Raw genomic sequence first — 16017 nt, forward strand, 5'->3', positions numbered from 1 at the left:
TGTCGGGCATTCGCACCTTTTCTTACCCGCTTTTTACAAACCATGGTCGGACTTTCACACCTTTTAGTAGCCGAACAACTCCGCTCCCGCTATTGATTGTGTATAGTCGGGTATTTTAACCTTTTCTTACCCGCTTTTTACCAACTATGGTTGGACATTCACACCTTCTTACAGCAGAACACCTCCGCTCCCTGTTTTGATTATGTATGGTTTGACATTCGCACCTTCTCTCACCCGCCTTTTACTATGGTCGGCCATTCACAGCTTCCTCTCCACCATACTTGTATGGTGGGATGTTCACACCCACTTGCATCCGAAGACCTCTGCCCCCACTTTTGTTGATATTTAGTCGGTCATTCGCACCTTTCCCGCTTTTGGCAAACTATGGCCTTCTTGCAGCCAAACACCTCTGATCTCGCTTTTGATGATGTAAGGTTGGGCATTCAGACCTTGCTTCACCTGCTTTTCACCAAATATAGTCGGACATTCACACCTTCTTGCAGCTGAACACCTCCTCTCCCGCTTATGATCATGTGTGGTTTGATTTTCGAAAATTTTCTTTCATGTTTTCTAGCAATTATTGATGGAAATTCAGACCGTCTTGCAGCTGAACACCTCCGCTCCCACTTTTGATGGTGTATAGTCGGGCTTTCGAGCCTTTTCTTCCCCGGTTTTTACAAATTATGGTTGGACATTCAGACCTTCTTGCAGCCGAAAACCTCCACTCCCTCTTTTGATCATACATTGTCGGGCATTCGCACCTTTTCTTACCCGCTTTTTACAAACCATGGTCGGACTTTCACACCTTTTAGTAGCCGAACAACTCCGCTCCCGCTATTGATTGTGTATAGTCGGGTATTTTAACCTTTTCTTACCCGCTTTTTACCAACTATGGTTGGACATTCACACCTTCTTACAGCAGAACACCTCCGCTCCCTGTTTTGATTATGTATGGTTTGACATTCGCACCTTCTCTCACCCGCCTTTTACTATGGTCGGCCATTCACAGCTTCCTCTCCACCATACTTGTATGGTGGGATGTTCACACCCACTTGCATCCGAAGACCTCTGCCCCCACTTTTGTTGATATTTAGTCGGTCATTCGCACCTTTCCCGCTTTTGGCAAACTATGGCCTTCTTGCAGCCAAACACCTCTGATCTCGCTTTTGATGATGTAAGGTTGGGCATTCAGACCTTGCTTCACCTGCTTTTCACCAAATATAGTCGGACATTCACACCTTCTTGCAGCTGAACACCTCCTCTCCCGCTTATGATCATGTGTGGTTTGATTTTCGAAAATTTTCTTTCATGTTTTCTAGCAATTATTGATGGAAATTCAGACCGTCTTGCAGCTGAACACCTCCGCTCCCACTTTTGATGGTGTATAGTCGGGCTTTCGAGCCTTTTCTTCCCCGGTTTTTACAAATTATGGTTGGACATTCAGACCTTCTTGCAGCCGAAAACCTCCACTCCCTCTTTTGATCATACATTGTCGGGCATTCGCACCTTTTCTTACCCGCTTTTTACAAACCATGGTCGGACTTTCACACCTTTTAGTAGCCGAACAACTCCGCTCCCGCTATTGATTGTGTATAGTCGGGTATTTTAACCTTTTCTTACCCGCTTTTTACCAACTATGGTTGGACATTCACACCTTCTTACAGCAGAACACCTCCGCTCCCTGTTTTGATTATGTATGGTTTGACATTCGCACCTTCTCTCACCCGCCTTTTACTATGGTCGGCCATTCACAGCTTCCTCTCCACCATACTTGTATGGTGGGATGTTCACACCCACTTGCATCCGAAGACCTCTGCCCCCACTTTTGTTGATATTTAGTCGGTCATTCGCACCTTTCCCGCTTTTGGCAAACTATGGCCTTCTTGCAGCCAAACACCTCTGATCTCGCTTTTGATGATGTAAGGTTGGGCATTCAGACCTTGCTTCACCTGCTTTTCACCAAATATAGTCGGACATTCACACCTTCTTGCAGCCGAACACTTTCGCTTTTAGTGTTCTATGAGGCATTCACATATTTTTTTTCACCGTATTTTATAGATTATGGTTGGAAATTCTCACCCACTCTCATCCGAAGACCTCTCCTCCCGCTTTTGTTAATATATAGTCAGGCATTTGAACCTTTTCTTACCCACTTTTTACAAATTATGGTCGAACATTCACACCTACTTGCAGCTGAATACTTCCACTCCACCTTTTAGGTATGTATGGTTGGCATTTGCACCTCTTTTTATACTGATTGCTGAAGATTAAGTTGTTCTTTCTCAAACTACAAATTTTTTTTAATTGTTGAAACTTGATTTGAAGTGGATAAATAAGGAGGACAAACAGTTTTAAGTCAGGCTGATAGAAGGAATTAATTTTATAGCAAAATCTGTATTTCGTCATATGTCGAGAGATGCTTATTGCTGAAGAAGTTCTTTCTCATTCTACAAAGTACAACGTTGTTTATCGTTGAAACTTGATTAGACATGAATAAATATGAAGGACAAAGCAGTCTTAACTTGGTTTGAGTTAATGAATTCGTTTTATAGGAGAATCCGAATTCGTGCATAACTCATAAAATAGAGCTTATTTTCGGATTCCTGAAGAATGATTCTGGTTCTTTCTCATAATACAAAGTTTGTTGTTTATTGTTGAAACTTAATCAGAAGTGAAGAAATAAATGAATGCCTATCAACAAATGTGGGATCTAAACTCTAGTGCTTCCTCTAAAATAATTTCCTTTCTCGATTTAGAAATGTGTGTGTGTAAGTCACAACACCCGTGACACCAAAACGGCTTTCTTTTCTCTACACTCTGCACTATGAGCACACACACCAAATCAGAAAGGCTTTTTTCTCTCTTTTCTACATTATGGACTGTGGGGACACAAAACTGCTCTCTCTCTTTTTTTTTTTTTTATTGTATGCCAGGGCGTTGTCTCACGTATTAGATTATGCTTAAGATACGAATGGGTTTATCAGTCGGATTTTCCATACATACTGATCCTCCCGTAATAAAATGGTCGGATCTTATCAAACACACTTTGTTTCTTGTGACAATCAAGTCAGCGAAACAGCGTATACACGTCAAGACACTGAATCAAGTTTGCCACAAGAACTCATAAGTTTGGCAGTATTGCTCTGCCGTCAGCAATCATACACCCATTTTATTTTCGTGAGACATGTGCAAGCACCTGTTCATCTACTGTTCTATCACTATGAATTAGTGATCTATTATCAATAAGGATACTTCTACAACTACTATCAAAGTATGTCCGGACTTCTTATGTTGTCAGTTGCTATATATGAATAAGTGGGTAGCTACTGACAAGCATTAAGCATGTCACACAGCCCAAACATATAACATTTCAGGACACACCACACAGTTAACAACCACAGTGAAGTGTCAAAGCCCAAACATGTAACATTCAACAGGACACTTACACAACACATTCAAATCAAACAGTCAGACAACATACAAGAACATATACCCCAGCCGGCATTGCTCCCTGCCTATTTTTGTACAGCACACTATGTGTGCGCACACCTTTATTCACAAACTCTTCAACTTATACTCTTTTACCGAAGCTGCTACAGCTCGATTGGCCGAATACCCTTTGATCCTATTTCGGTGAATTTGACAGCTGCCTTACATATAACAGATTAGCGGTTTAGCAGTTTTAATTTAGTATGAGTGAAGGAATTCATTTTATAGCAAAATCCGAAATCGTGAAGAACTCATGAAAGTAAGCTTATTCTCGGATTCCTGAAACTTTAGATTTGCTCTTTCTTTTACTGCAAAGTACAACGTTGTTTTTTTTTGTTTAAATCTTTCTAGACATGGTAAATATTAAGGACAAAGCAGTTTTCACATAGTTTGAGTGAAGGAATTCATTTTATAGATAAAATCCCAAGAGTCTGCTGAGAAAAGAGAGTGAATGCGAAGTAGACTTTAACACGGCTATGGGAGCGAGCCGAGTGTGGGCTAACCGGGAGAATTGCTTGAAAGAAACGCGACACCGAATGAGCGATCAGAACAAAGCCTCAATACGGGATTCTCGTGGTGTTTTTGTTGCTGCCTTGTCTTTTGCATAGAGTAAAAGACAAGGCAGCCATCGAATAGGGCCCAATTGTTCCTAGTTGGTCAGCCGAGGAGCAAGGGGGGGGGGGAGCAAGCGTCTCAACCAAGCAAAGCTCACCATGGGGAAGGTGGCTATGCCAACTAGCCTGATGCCCTGCTCCCGCAGTGACGGATAATCGTACTCTGGTTTCTCTTCATAACGTACATGTCTTTCGCCTTTTACTAAAGATTTCTGTGGAGAGCAGCACTAATGAGTTGTTTCTATTTTTGGCAGGCTTTACCTTTGCGGGTGAAGCCCTTTCTGTCTGTGCAAAAGAAATCTTCTTACTGTGCAGAGTGACTTCTCTGAGTAGAGTCGCCTTACTTGTTGCGACTGTGCCGATGTTCGAAGCTGGAGTGCAAAGTTGTTGCTTGAATGGTGCTTGCTGGAGCGTGCGGGAGTGCAAAGTTATACCATTTAAAAGGGCTGAAGAGTGCTCAGTGCAACGGGTGGGCGACACTCTGGCCACCTTGAAAACCGAGGTTACATCCACTACCAGGGGTAGCCCAAGTTCTGCCGCAAGTGTGGTGAGCATGGGCACCTGGTTGAGGCTTGTACCAAGGTGTTATGTGGGAAGAGCAGAGAAATTGGGCAAACTTTTGGAGAGTGTCCAAATGGCAGGAAATGTAATCTCTGTGGAGAATTAAATCACCTCTTCAGAGATTGCCCTAAATCTTTTGCCAACAAATTAAAGACGGTAAAGCCACAGTCAAGCCAACAAAGAGAAGGACCAAAGGTGGCAGTTGGTGAACAAAGTGAAGAGGTTGACCCAATAAATTCAAACTTCCCGCCAAAAGCTTGGATTGGAAGTGAGGAGCAAAAAGGGGAGGGGCCTGTAGAGGCCTCACCACTCAGTGTTGAAGTCTGTGAGAATTCACAGGCAGAGGGTGGAGCTACGCTAAATGAGGAGGAAGAGCAGACAGGTGAGTCTAGTGAAGATACTCACCTCCCCGAAGGTCAACAGCCGAAGAGGACGGCATCTGAGCCTCTGATTCCCCAGTGGTATCAGAGAAGAGGGGAAGGGTTAGGTCCCTTTCAGACAGTTCTTCAGTGGAAGAACCTAGAGTCTTCCCCTCCGACTCACCAAATGAGGTCTCCTTTTTAACTTCAGCTCTGCAATCAACCCCCAGGGACTCAAAGTTAAATGCAACATTGCGTCAGAGGCCAACACCGAGAGTCCGAAAAGGAAATATAGATCACCCTACTCACTTTTCACCTAAAGAAATGAAGGAAGAGCTAGTTTCCCAAGAAATAACCTGTGTGTAATTTGTTTTGATAACTTAGAAAAACGAAAATGACATACCTACTTTCCTTTATGCTTTTAATGGTTCTCACCTTCTCAACACTAAATGTGAGAAGTGTGAAATCAAAGACAAGAGCCCAGAGTATTTTATCCTTCTTAGACTCAATAAAATCAGATGTGTTTTTAATACAAGAATGTGGACTACCTTTTTTAAAAAACCATAGACAATGGGAGGAAATGTGGACCCATTTATCGATATGGAGTGGCTCAAATCAAAATAAAAATGATGGTGTGGCCATTCTAATTAAAAATCCGCATGTTCTGGTGAAAGGTAGCACAGTGGTGAGAGACGGACGGGCACTTTTAGCACACTTGAATTTTATGGGGCAAGACTTTAACCTCTTAAATATTTATGGTTTCAATGGAAAAAATGAAAGGTATGACCTTTTAGAAGATATACAGCTTTACATGCTAGGGCAAGTACCTTTAGTTGTAGGAGGGGATTTTAACTGTATCTTGAGCAGGAAAGATAGAAAAAGAGCAGGGGTAGATTTTAAAGTGGATAAGACTTTGATTTTACTTCAGGGCATATGCAGGGATTTTAAGCTTACTGACTGTTTTAAAACCATGCATCCCAGAGAGGAGGGCTTCACCTGGTTTAGTCATGATGGCACCAGAGCCTCTCGCATTGATTATTTCTTTACTAGAGATTGCCCACCCACTGATGTTAGATTAACTCCTGTTTTCTTTTCAGACCACCTTATGCTCTCCTGCACCCTTTCACCCCCTTCTGGTGTGACGGTAGGAAGTGGTCTGTGGAAACTCAACTGTTCCCTGTTGGAGGATGAAATCATAGTCTGTCAGTACAGGGAATGTTATAAAGAGTGGCAGACCCTTCAAGACCTCTACGAAACACATGCACAATGGTGGGAAATGGTGAAGGAAACGACCCAGACTTTTTTTAAACAGCAAGGTAAACTTAAAAAAAGGAAAGAGAATAGATGTATGATGGGACTACATAAACGCTTACAGCGCTACTTTAAACTAAATCAGTGTGGCATAGACTTTAAAGAAGAAATCAAAGATGTCAAAAAGGAAATGTCAGTTTTAGCAGAAATAAAGAGTAAAGGAATTTTTGTAAGAAGCAGGGAGCAGGAAATTGAGGAAGGTGAAAAAGAAAGAAAGTTATAAATAAAAAGGAGTGTATTCAAAATCTAAAAAGAGAAGATGGGTTTTTAACAAAATCCACACAAGAGATGATTGAAACTGTACATACCTTTTATAGTAACATGTACAAAGAGAAACAAGTGCACTTGGAAACATCGGCAGAAATCTTAAAATTCGTTGACAAAACCGTAAAAGAGAATGCACACTTGACACAGAATTTTACTGCTTTAGAGTTAAAAAAATGCCTAACAGGTTTTAAGAGAAGGCGAGCTCCGGGTTTAGACGGGCTTCCTGCAGAATTCTATCTGACCTATTGGGACCTTTTATCATCAGACATTTTAGATGTTTTTAAAGATTTTGAAAAACTCGACCGACTGCCTGACAGTTTTAGAGTGGGAATAGTGACTCTACTTTATAAAAAAAATGATAAGACTGACCTAAAGAATTGGAGGCCCATCACACTTTTAAACTTTGACTGTAAACTTTTTAGCAAGGTTTTAGCGACACGGATGTCCTCTGTTTTAGAGGAGGTAATTCACCCAGACCAAGCTTGTGCCATCTCAGGGAGACAACTCACCGACAGCCTCGTACTGATTCGAGACATCATTGATTACGCTAGAGACAGAAACACCCGGCTTGTCATCTTAAATTTAGACTTTGAAAAAGCATTTGATCGGGTCTCGCATCAATATCTCTTTCAGGTGTTGCAGCCATCGAAAAGGGCCCGATTGTTCCTACTTGGTGAGCTTTGCTTGGTTGAGACGCTTGCCCCCCCCCCCCTGCTCCTCGGCTGACCAAGTAGAAACAATCTATTCGATGGCTGCCTTGTCTTTTACTCTGTGCAAAAGACAAGGCAGCCACAAACACCACGGGAACACCGTATTGAGGCTTTGTTCTGACCACTCATTCGGTGTCGCGTTTCTTTCAAGCAATTCTCCCGGTTAGCCCGCACTCGGCTCGCTCCCAGAGCCGTGTTAAAGTCCACTTCACATTCACTCTCTTTTCTCAGCAGATTAAAAGAAAGTTTCATCTTGGGCTCCCTGAAACTTCCATCCTGCACCGCTGTTTGCTTTTTCACAAGAGCAGAGGAGAGCGCACCGTTCCCAGCGGCACTGCAGTACCGGGTCGAGGCTTGGAGTGAACGGAGCAAGCTTCTTTTTCAACTCCTATTCTTAAAAATCCATTTAATATGTTGTCCTCGTATAGAGGACATATTAAACTGATAAGAACAGATACTACACTTGATCTTAGCCAAAAGGCCGAGAAGCGATAACTGTCCACTGTTTCAGGTCCGAGGGCCCTTGCTGGCACAATGCGCACTTGTAGCAGTGTTCTTTTTATGGCCATAGGTGGCCAGAGTGTCACGTTGCACCTCCGCCCACCCGCTGCACTGAGCACTCTTCAGCCCTTTTAAATGGTATAACTTTGCACTCCCGCATGCTCCAGCAAGCACCATTCAAGCAACAACTTTGCACTCCAGCTTCGAACATCGGCACAGTTGCAACAAGTAAGGCGACTCTACTCAGAGAAGTCACTCTGCAAAGTAGCAAGATTTCTTTTGCACAGACAGAAAGGGCTTCACCCGCAAAGGTAAAGCCTGCCAATAATAGAAACAACTCATTAGTGCTGCTCTCCACGGAAGTCTTTAGTAAAAGGCGAAAGACTTGTATGTTATGAAGAGAAACCAGAGTACGATTATCCGTCACTGCGGGAGCAGGGCATCAGGCTAGTTGGTATAGCCATCTTCCCCATGGTGAGCTTTGCTTGGTTGAGACGCTTGCCCCCCCCCCCTTGCTCCTCGGCTGACCAAGTAGGAACAATCGGGCCCTATTCGATGGCTGCCTTGTCTTTTACTCTATGCAAAAGACAAGGCAGCAACAAAAACACCACGAGAATCCCGTATTGAGGCTTTGTTCGGTGTCGCGTTTCTTTCAAGCAATTCTCCCAGTTAGCCGACACTCGGCTCGCTCCCATAGCCGTGTTAAAGTCTACTTCGCATTCACTCTCTTTTCTCTGCAGACTCTTGGGATTTTACCTATAAAATGAATTCCTTCACTCAAACTATGTTAAAACTGCTTTGTCGTTCATATTTACCATGTCTAGAAAGATTTAAACAAAAAAAACAACGTTGTACTTTGCAGTAAAAGAAAGAGCAAATCTAAAGTTTCAGGAATCCGAGAATAAGCTTACTTTCATGAGTGCTTCACGATTTCGGATTTTGCTATAAAATGAATTCCTTCACTCAAACTAAATTAAAACTGCTAAACCGCTAATCTGTTACATGTAAGGCAGATGTCAAATTCACCGAAATAGGATCTAAGGGTATTCGGCCAATCGAGCTGTAGCAGCTTCGGTAAAAGAGTATAAGTTGAAGAGTTTGTGAATAAAGGTGTGCGCACACATAGTGAGCTGTAGGAAAATAGGCAGGGAGCAATGCCGGCTGGGGTATATGTTCTTGTATGTTGTCTGACTGTTTGATTTGAATGTGTTGTGTAAGTGTCCTGTTGAATGTTTGGGCTTTGACACTTCACTGTGGTTGTTAACTGTGTGGTGTGTCCTGAAATGTTATATGTTTGGGCTGTGTGACATGCTTAATGCTTGTCAGTAGCTACCCACTTATTCATATATAGCAACTGACAACATAAGAAGTCTGGACATACTTTGATAGTAGTTGTAGAAGTATCCTTATTGATAATAGATAAACTAATTCATAGTGATAGAACAGTAGATGAACAGGTGCCTGCACGTCTCACGAAAATAAAATGGGTGTATGATTGCTGACGGCAGAGCAATACTGCCAAACTTATGAGTTCTTGTGGCAAACTTGATTCAGTGTCTTGACGTGTATACGCTGTTTCGCTGACTTGATTGTCACAAGAAACAAAGTGTGTTTGATAAGATCCGACCATTTTATTACGGGAGGATCAGTATGTATGGATTCTGATGTGACTGATAAACCCATTCGTATCTTAAGCATAATCTAATACGTGAGACAACGCCCTGGCACACAATCAAAAAAAAAAAGAGAGAGCGGTTTTGTGTCCCCACAGTCCATAATGTAGAAAAGAGAGAAAAAAGCCTTTCTGATTTGGTGTGTGTGCTCATAGTGCAGAGTGTAGAGAAAAGAAAGCCGTTTTGGTGTCACGGGTGTTGTGACTTACACACACACATTTCTGAATTGAGAAAATAAATTATTTTAGAGGAAGCAGTAGAGTTTAGATCCCACATTTGTTGATAGGCATTCATTTATTTCTTCACTTCTGATGAAGTTTCAACAATAAACAACAAACTTTGTATTATGAGAAAGAACCAGACTCATTCTTCAGGAATCCGAAAATAAGCACGAATTCGGATTCTCCTATAAAACGAATTAATTAACTCAAACCAAGTTAAGACTGCTTTGTCCTTCATATTTATTCATGTCTAATCAAGTTTCAACGATAAACAACGTTGTACTTTGTAGAATGAGAAAGAACTTCTTCAGCAATAAGCATCTCTCGACATATGACGAAATACAGATTTTGCTATAAAATTAATTTCTTCTATCAGCGTGACTTAAAACTGTTTGTCCTCCTTATTTATCCACTTCAAATCAAGTTTCAACAATTAAAAAAAAATTGTAGTTTGAGAAAGAACAACTTAATCTTCAGCAATCAGTATAAAAAGAGGGTAACAAAAGGTGCAAATGCCAACCATACATCACTAAAAGGTGGAGCGGAAGTATTCAGCTGCAAGTAGGTGTGAATGTTCGACCATAATTTGTAAAAAGTGGGTAAGAAAAGGTTCGAATGCCCGACTAAATATTAACAAAAGCGGGAGGAGAGGTCTTCGGATGAGAGTGGGTGAGAATTTCCTACCATACAAGTATGGTGGAGAGGAAGCTGTGATTGGCCGACAATAGTAAAAAGCAGGTGAGAAAAGGTGCGAATGTCAAAACATACATGATCAAAACAGGGAGCGGAGGTGTTTGGCTGCGACAAGGTGTGAATGTCCACCCATAATTAATGAAAAACGGGCAACAAGTAGGTTCGAATGCCCAACCATACATCATCAAAAGCAGGAGTGGATGTGTTCGGCTTCAAGAAGGTATGAATGTCCATCAATAATTGCTATAAAACATGAAAGAAAATTTTCGAATATCAAACCGCACATAATCATAAGCGGGAGAGGAGGTGTTCCGCTGCAAGAAGGTGTGAATATCCACCCATAATTACTGAAAAATGGGTAAGAAAAGGTGCGAATGCCCAACCATACATCATCAAAAGTAGGAGTGGATGTGTTCGGCTACAAGAAGTTTTGAATGTCCGACCATAGTTTGTAAAAAGCGGGTAAGAACAGGTTTGTATGCCAGACTGTACACAATCAAAAGAGGGAGCGGAGTTGTTCAGCTACAAGAAGGTGTGAAAGTCCGACCATGGTTTGTAAAAAGCGGGTAAGAACAGGTTCGTATGCCCGAATATACACCATCAAATGCGGGAGCGGAGGTGTTCGGCTGTGAGTAGGTGTGAATCTCCAACCATAATTGCTGAAAAATGTGTTAGAAAAGGTAAGAATGCCGGTCCATACATCATCAAAAGCGGGAGAGGTGGTGTTCGGCTGCAAGTAGGTGTGAATGTCCAGCCATAATTACTCACAAATGGGTAAGAAAAGGTAGTATTGCCAGACCATACATGATCAAAACAGGGAGCGGAGGTGGTTAAGCTGCAAGAAGGTGTTAATGTCCGACTAAAGTTTGTAAAAAGCGGGTAAGAAAAGGTGCGAATGCCCGACAATGCATGATCAAAAGAGGGAGCGGAGGTTTTCGGCTGAAAGAAGGTCTGAATGTCCAACCATAATTTGTAAAAACCGGGGAAGAAAAGGCTCGAAAGCCCGACTATACACCATCAAAAGCTGGAGCGGAGGTGTTCAGCTGCAAGAAGGTCTGAATGTCCATCAATAATTGCTAGAAAACATGAAAGAGAATTTTCGAATATCAAACCGCACATGATAATAAGCGGGGGAGGAGGTGTTCAGCTGCAAGAAGGTGTGAATGTCCACCCATAATTACTGAAAAATGGGTAAGAAAAGGTGCGAATTCCCAACCATACATCATCAAATGCACGAGTGGATGTGTTCGGCTACAAGAAGGTTTGAATGTCCGACCATAGTTTGTAAAAAGCGGGTAAGAAAAGGTTCGAATGCCCAAACATACACCATCAAAAGAGGGAGCGGAGGTGTTCCGCTGTAAGAAGGTGTGAATGTCCGACCATAGTTGGTAAAAAGCGGGTAAGAAAAGGTTAAAATACCCGACTGTACACAATCAATAGTGGGAGCGAAGTTGTTCGGCTACTAAAAGGTGTGAAAGTCCGACCATGGTTTTAAAAAGCGGGTAAGAAAAGGTTCGAATGCCCGAACATACACCATCAAAAGAGGTAGCAGAGGTGTTCCGCTGTAAGACGGTGTGAATGTCCGATCATAGTTGGTAAAAAGCGGGTAAGAAAAGGTTAAAATACCCGACTGTACACAATCAAAAGAGGGAGCGGAGTTGTTCAGCTAAGAGAAGGTGTGAAAGTCCGACCATGGTTTGTAAAAAGCGGGTAAGAAAAGGTTCGTATGCCCGAATATACACTATCAAAACCGGAAGCGTAGGTGTTCGGCTGCAAGAAGGTGTGAACGTCCGACCAAAGTTTGTGAAAAAGCAGTTAAGAAAAGGTTAGAATATCTAACCAAACATAATCAAAAGCGGGAGCAGAGCTGTTCGACTGCAAGTAGGTGTGAATGTCAGAGAATAATTTGCAAAAAGCTGATGAGAAAGGGTGAGAAATCCCGACTATACACCATCAAATGCGGTAGCGGAGTTGTTCGGCTGTGAGTAGGTGTGATTCTCCAACCATAATTGCTGAAAAATGTGTTAGAAAAGGTAAGAATGCCGGTCCATACATCATCAAAAGCGGGAGAGGTGGTGTTCGGCTGCAAGTAGGTGTGAATGTCCATTAATAATTGCTTTAAAACATGAAAGAAAATTTTCGAATATCAAACCTTACATGATCATTAGCGGGAGAGGAGGTGTTCAGCTGCAAGAAGGTGTGAATATCCACCCATAATTACTGAAAAATGGGTAGGAAAAGATGCGAATGTCCAACCATAAATCATCAAAAGCAGGAGTGGAGTTGTTCAGCTACAAGAAGGTATGAAAGTCCAACCATGGTTTGTAAAAAGCGGGTAAGAGAAGGTTCGAATACCCGAATATATACCATCAAAAGTGGAAGCGGAGGTGTTCGGCTGCAAGAAGGTGTGAACGTCCGACCAAAGTTTGTAAAAAGCAGTTAAGAAAAGGTTTGAATATCCAACCGAACATAATCAAAAGCGGGAGCAGAGCTGTTCGACTTCAAGTAGGTGTGAATGTCAGATCATAATTGCTGAAAAATGTGATAGAAAAGACTAGAATGCCGGACAATACATCATCAAAAGCGGGAGAGGTGGTTTTTCGGCTGCAAGTAGGTGTGAATGTCCAGCCATAATTACTCACAAACGGGGGAAGAAAGGGTAGTATTTCCAGACCACACATGATCAAAACAGGGAATGGAGGTGGTTCAGCTGCAAGGTGTGACTGTTCGACTAAAGTTTGTAAAAAGTGGGTAAGACAAGGTGCGAATGCCTGACAATGTATGATCAAAAGCGGGAGCGGAGGTGTTCAGCTGCAAGAAGGTCTACATGTCCATCAATAATTGCTAGAAAACATGAAACTTTTCGAAAATCAAACCGCACATGATCATAAGTGGGATAGGAGGTGTTCAGCTGCAAGGTGTGAATGTCCACCCATAGTTGGTAAAAAGCGGGTAAGAAAAGGTTAAAATACCCGACTGTACAAAATCAATAGCGGGAGCGGAGTTGTTCGGCTACAAGAAGGTGTGAAAGTCCGACCATGGTTTGTAAAAAGCAGTTAAGAAAATGTTCGAATATCCAACCAAACATAATCAAAAGCGGGAGAAGAGCTGTTCGACTGCAAGTAGGTGTGAATATCAGATCATAATTTGCAAAAAGCTGTTGAGAAAGGGTGAGAATGCCTACTATACACTATCAAATGTGGGAGCGGAGGTGTTCGTCTGTGAGTAGGTGTGAATGTCCGACCATAATTGCTGAAAAATGTGTTAGAAAAGGTAAGAATGCCGGACCATATATCATCAAAAGCGGGAGAGGTTGTGTTCGGCTGCAAGTAGGTGTGAATGTCCAGCCATAATTACTCACAAACGGGTAAGAAAAGGTACTATTGCCAGACCATATATGATTAAAACAGGGAGCGGAGGTGGTTCAGCTGCAAGAAGGTTTGAATATCCGACTAAAGTTTGTAAAAAGCGGGTAAGACAAGGTGTGAATGCCCGACAATGTATGATCAAAAGAGGAGCGGAGGTTTTCGGCTGCAAGAAGGTGTGAATGTCCACCCATAATTACTGAAAAATGGGTAAGAAAAGGTGCGAAAGCCCAACCGCACATGATCATAAGTGGATGAGAAGGTGTTCGACTGCAAGTAGGTGTGAATGTAAGATCATAATTTGTAAAAAGCGGGTAAGAAAAGGTAAAAATGCCCAACCATAAATTATCAAAAGCGGCAGCAGAGTTTCGGCTGGTATTTATCAATGTCTAGATAGATTTCAACAAAGAACAACGTTGTACTTTGCAGTAAAAGAAAGTGCAAATCAAAAGTTTTAGGAATCCGAGAATAAGCTTATTTTCATGAGTTCTGCACGATTTCGGATTTTATGTATAAAATGAATTCCTTCACGCAAACTAAGTTAACACTGCTTTGTCCTTCATATGTACCCATTTCTACATATATTTCAAGCATAAACTTCCTCATACTACCCTGAATGAGAAAGAGCCACACTTGTGATTAAGCCATACGCCCCTTTTGAGGAGTTCTGCATGGTTTGGGATTTTATCTATAAAATTAATTCCTTCACTCAAACTAAGTTAAAACGGCTTTTACCTTCATATTTATCAATGTCTCGATAGATTTAAACAAAAAACAACGTTGTACTTTGCAATAAAAGAAAGAGCAAATCAAAAGTTTTAGGAATCCGAGAATAAGTTTATTTTCATGAGTTCTGCACGATTTCGGATTTTATGTATAAAATGAATTCATTCACTCAAACCAAGTTAAAACTGCTTTTTCCTTCATATTTATCAATGTCTAGATCGACTTCAACAAAGAACAACATTGTATTTTGCAGTAGAAGAAAGAGCAAAACTGAAGGATCAGGAATCCGAGAATAAGCTTCTTTTCATACGTTCTGCATGATTTGGGATTTTATGTATAAAATGAATTCCTTCACTCAAACTAAGTTAACACTGCTTTGTCCTTCATATGTACCCATTTCTACATATATTTCAAGCATAAACTTCCTCATACTACCCTGAATGAGAAAGAACCACACTTGTGATTAAGCCATACGCCCCTTTTGAGGAGTTCTGCATGATTTGGGATTTTATCTATAAAATCAATTCCTTCACTCAAACTATGTTAAAACGGCTTTTACCTTCATATTTATCAATGTCTCGATAGATTTAAACAAAAAAACAACGTTGTACTTTTGCAGTAAAAGAAAGAGCCAATCAAAAGTTTTAGGAATCCGAGAATAAGCTTATTTTCATGAGTTCTGCACGATTTCGGATTTTATGTATAAAATTAATTCATTCACTCAAACCAAGTTAAAACTGCTTTTTCCTTCATATTTATCAATGTCTAGATCTACTTCAACAAAGAACAACATTGTATTTTGCAGTAGAAGAAAGAGCAACACTGAAGGATCAGGAATCCGAGAATAAGCTTATTTTCTTATGGGCAAGTGGGAACTGCATTGTCCTTCATATTTATCAATGTGTAGATGGATTTCAACTTCTTCTACTGCAAAGTCCAATGTTTTTCTTTGTTGAAGTCGATCATTGATGAATATGGAAGGACAAAGCAGTTTTAACTTGGTTTGAGCAAAGCAATTCATTTTATAACAAAATCCGAAATCGTGCAGAACTCATGAAAGCAGGCTTATACTCGGATTCCTGAAACTTTAGATTTGCTCTTTCTTTTACTGCAAAGTACAACGTTGTTTTTTTGTTTAAATCTTTCTAGACATGGTGAATATGAAGGACAAATCAGTTTTAACATAGTTTGAGTGAAGTAATGCATTTTATAAGCAAAATCCTAAATCATGCAGAACTCACGAAAAGCTTTTTCTCGCTTTTCAATGCTTTTTACAAACCATTGTCGGACTTTCACACCTTCTTGCAGCCGAACACCACCTCTCCCGCTTTTGATGATGTATGGTCCAGTATTCTTACCTTTTCTAACACATTTTTCAGCAATTATGGTCGGACATTCACACCTTCTCACAGCTGGACACCTCCGCTCCCGCTTTTGATCATACAATGTCGGGACATCGCTCCTTGTCTTACCAGCTTTTTACAAACTTTAGTCGAACATTCACACCTTCTTGCAGCTGAACACCTC

At 41.3% G+C, this 16017-nt stretch overlaps 3 non-coding genes across 3 annotated transcripts; 1 reads left to right on the forward strand and 2 right to left on the reverse strand.

Annotated features, from left to right (window-relative positions):
* The first annotated feature begins 4261 nt into the window (after window positions 1-4261).
* On the forward strand, window positions 4262-4375 carry LOC140310777 (U5 spliceosomal RNA). The gene has a single exon (XR_011916816.1). It is a non-coding gene; the product is annotated as a U5 spliceosomal RNA (small nuclear RNA).
* Window positions 4376-7620: 3245 nt separating this feature from the next.
* Window positions 7621-7804, reverse strand: LOC140310461 (U2 spliceosomal RNA). Its single transcript, XR_011916530.1, has one exon. It is a non-coding gene; the product is annotated as a U2 spliceosomal RNA (small nuclear RNA).
* Window positions 7805-8112: 308 nt separating this feature from the next.
* On the reverse strand, window positions 8113-8226 carry LOC140310601 (U5 spliceosomal RNA). Its single transcript, XR_011916655.1, has one exon. It is a non-coding gene; the product is annotated as a U5 spliceosomal RNA (small nuclear RNA).
* Between the last annotated feature and the right edge of the window lie 7791 nt (window positions 8227-16017).

The sequence above is a fragment of the Leuresthes tenuis genome, unplaced genomic scaffold, assembly GCF_036924035.1.
Source record: "Leuresthes tenuis unplaced genomic scaffold, fLeuTen1.0.hap1 SCAF_6, whole genome shotgun sequence".
Taxonomy (NCBI): Eukaryota; Metazoa; Chordata; class Actinopteri; order Atheriniformes; family Atherinopsidae; genus Leuresthes; species Leuresthes tenuis.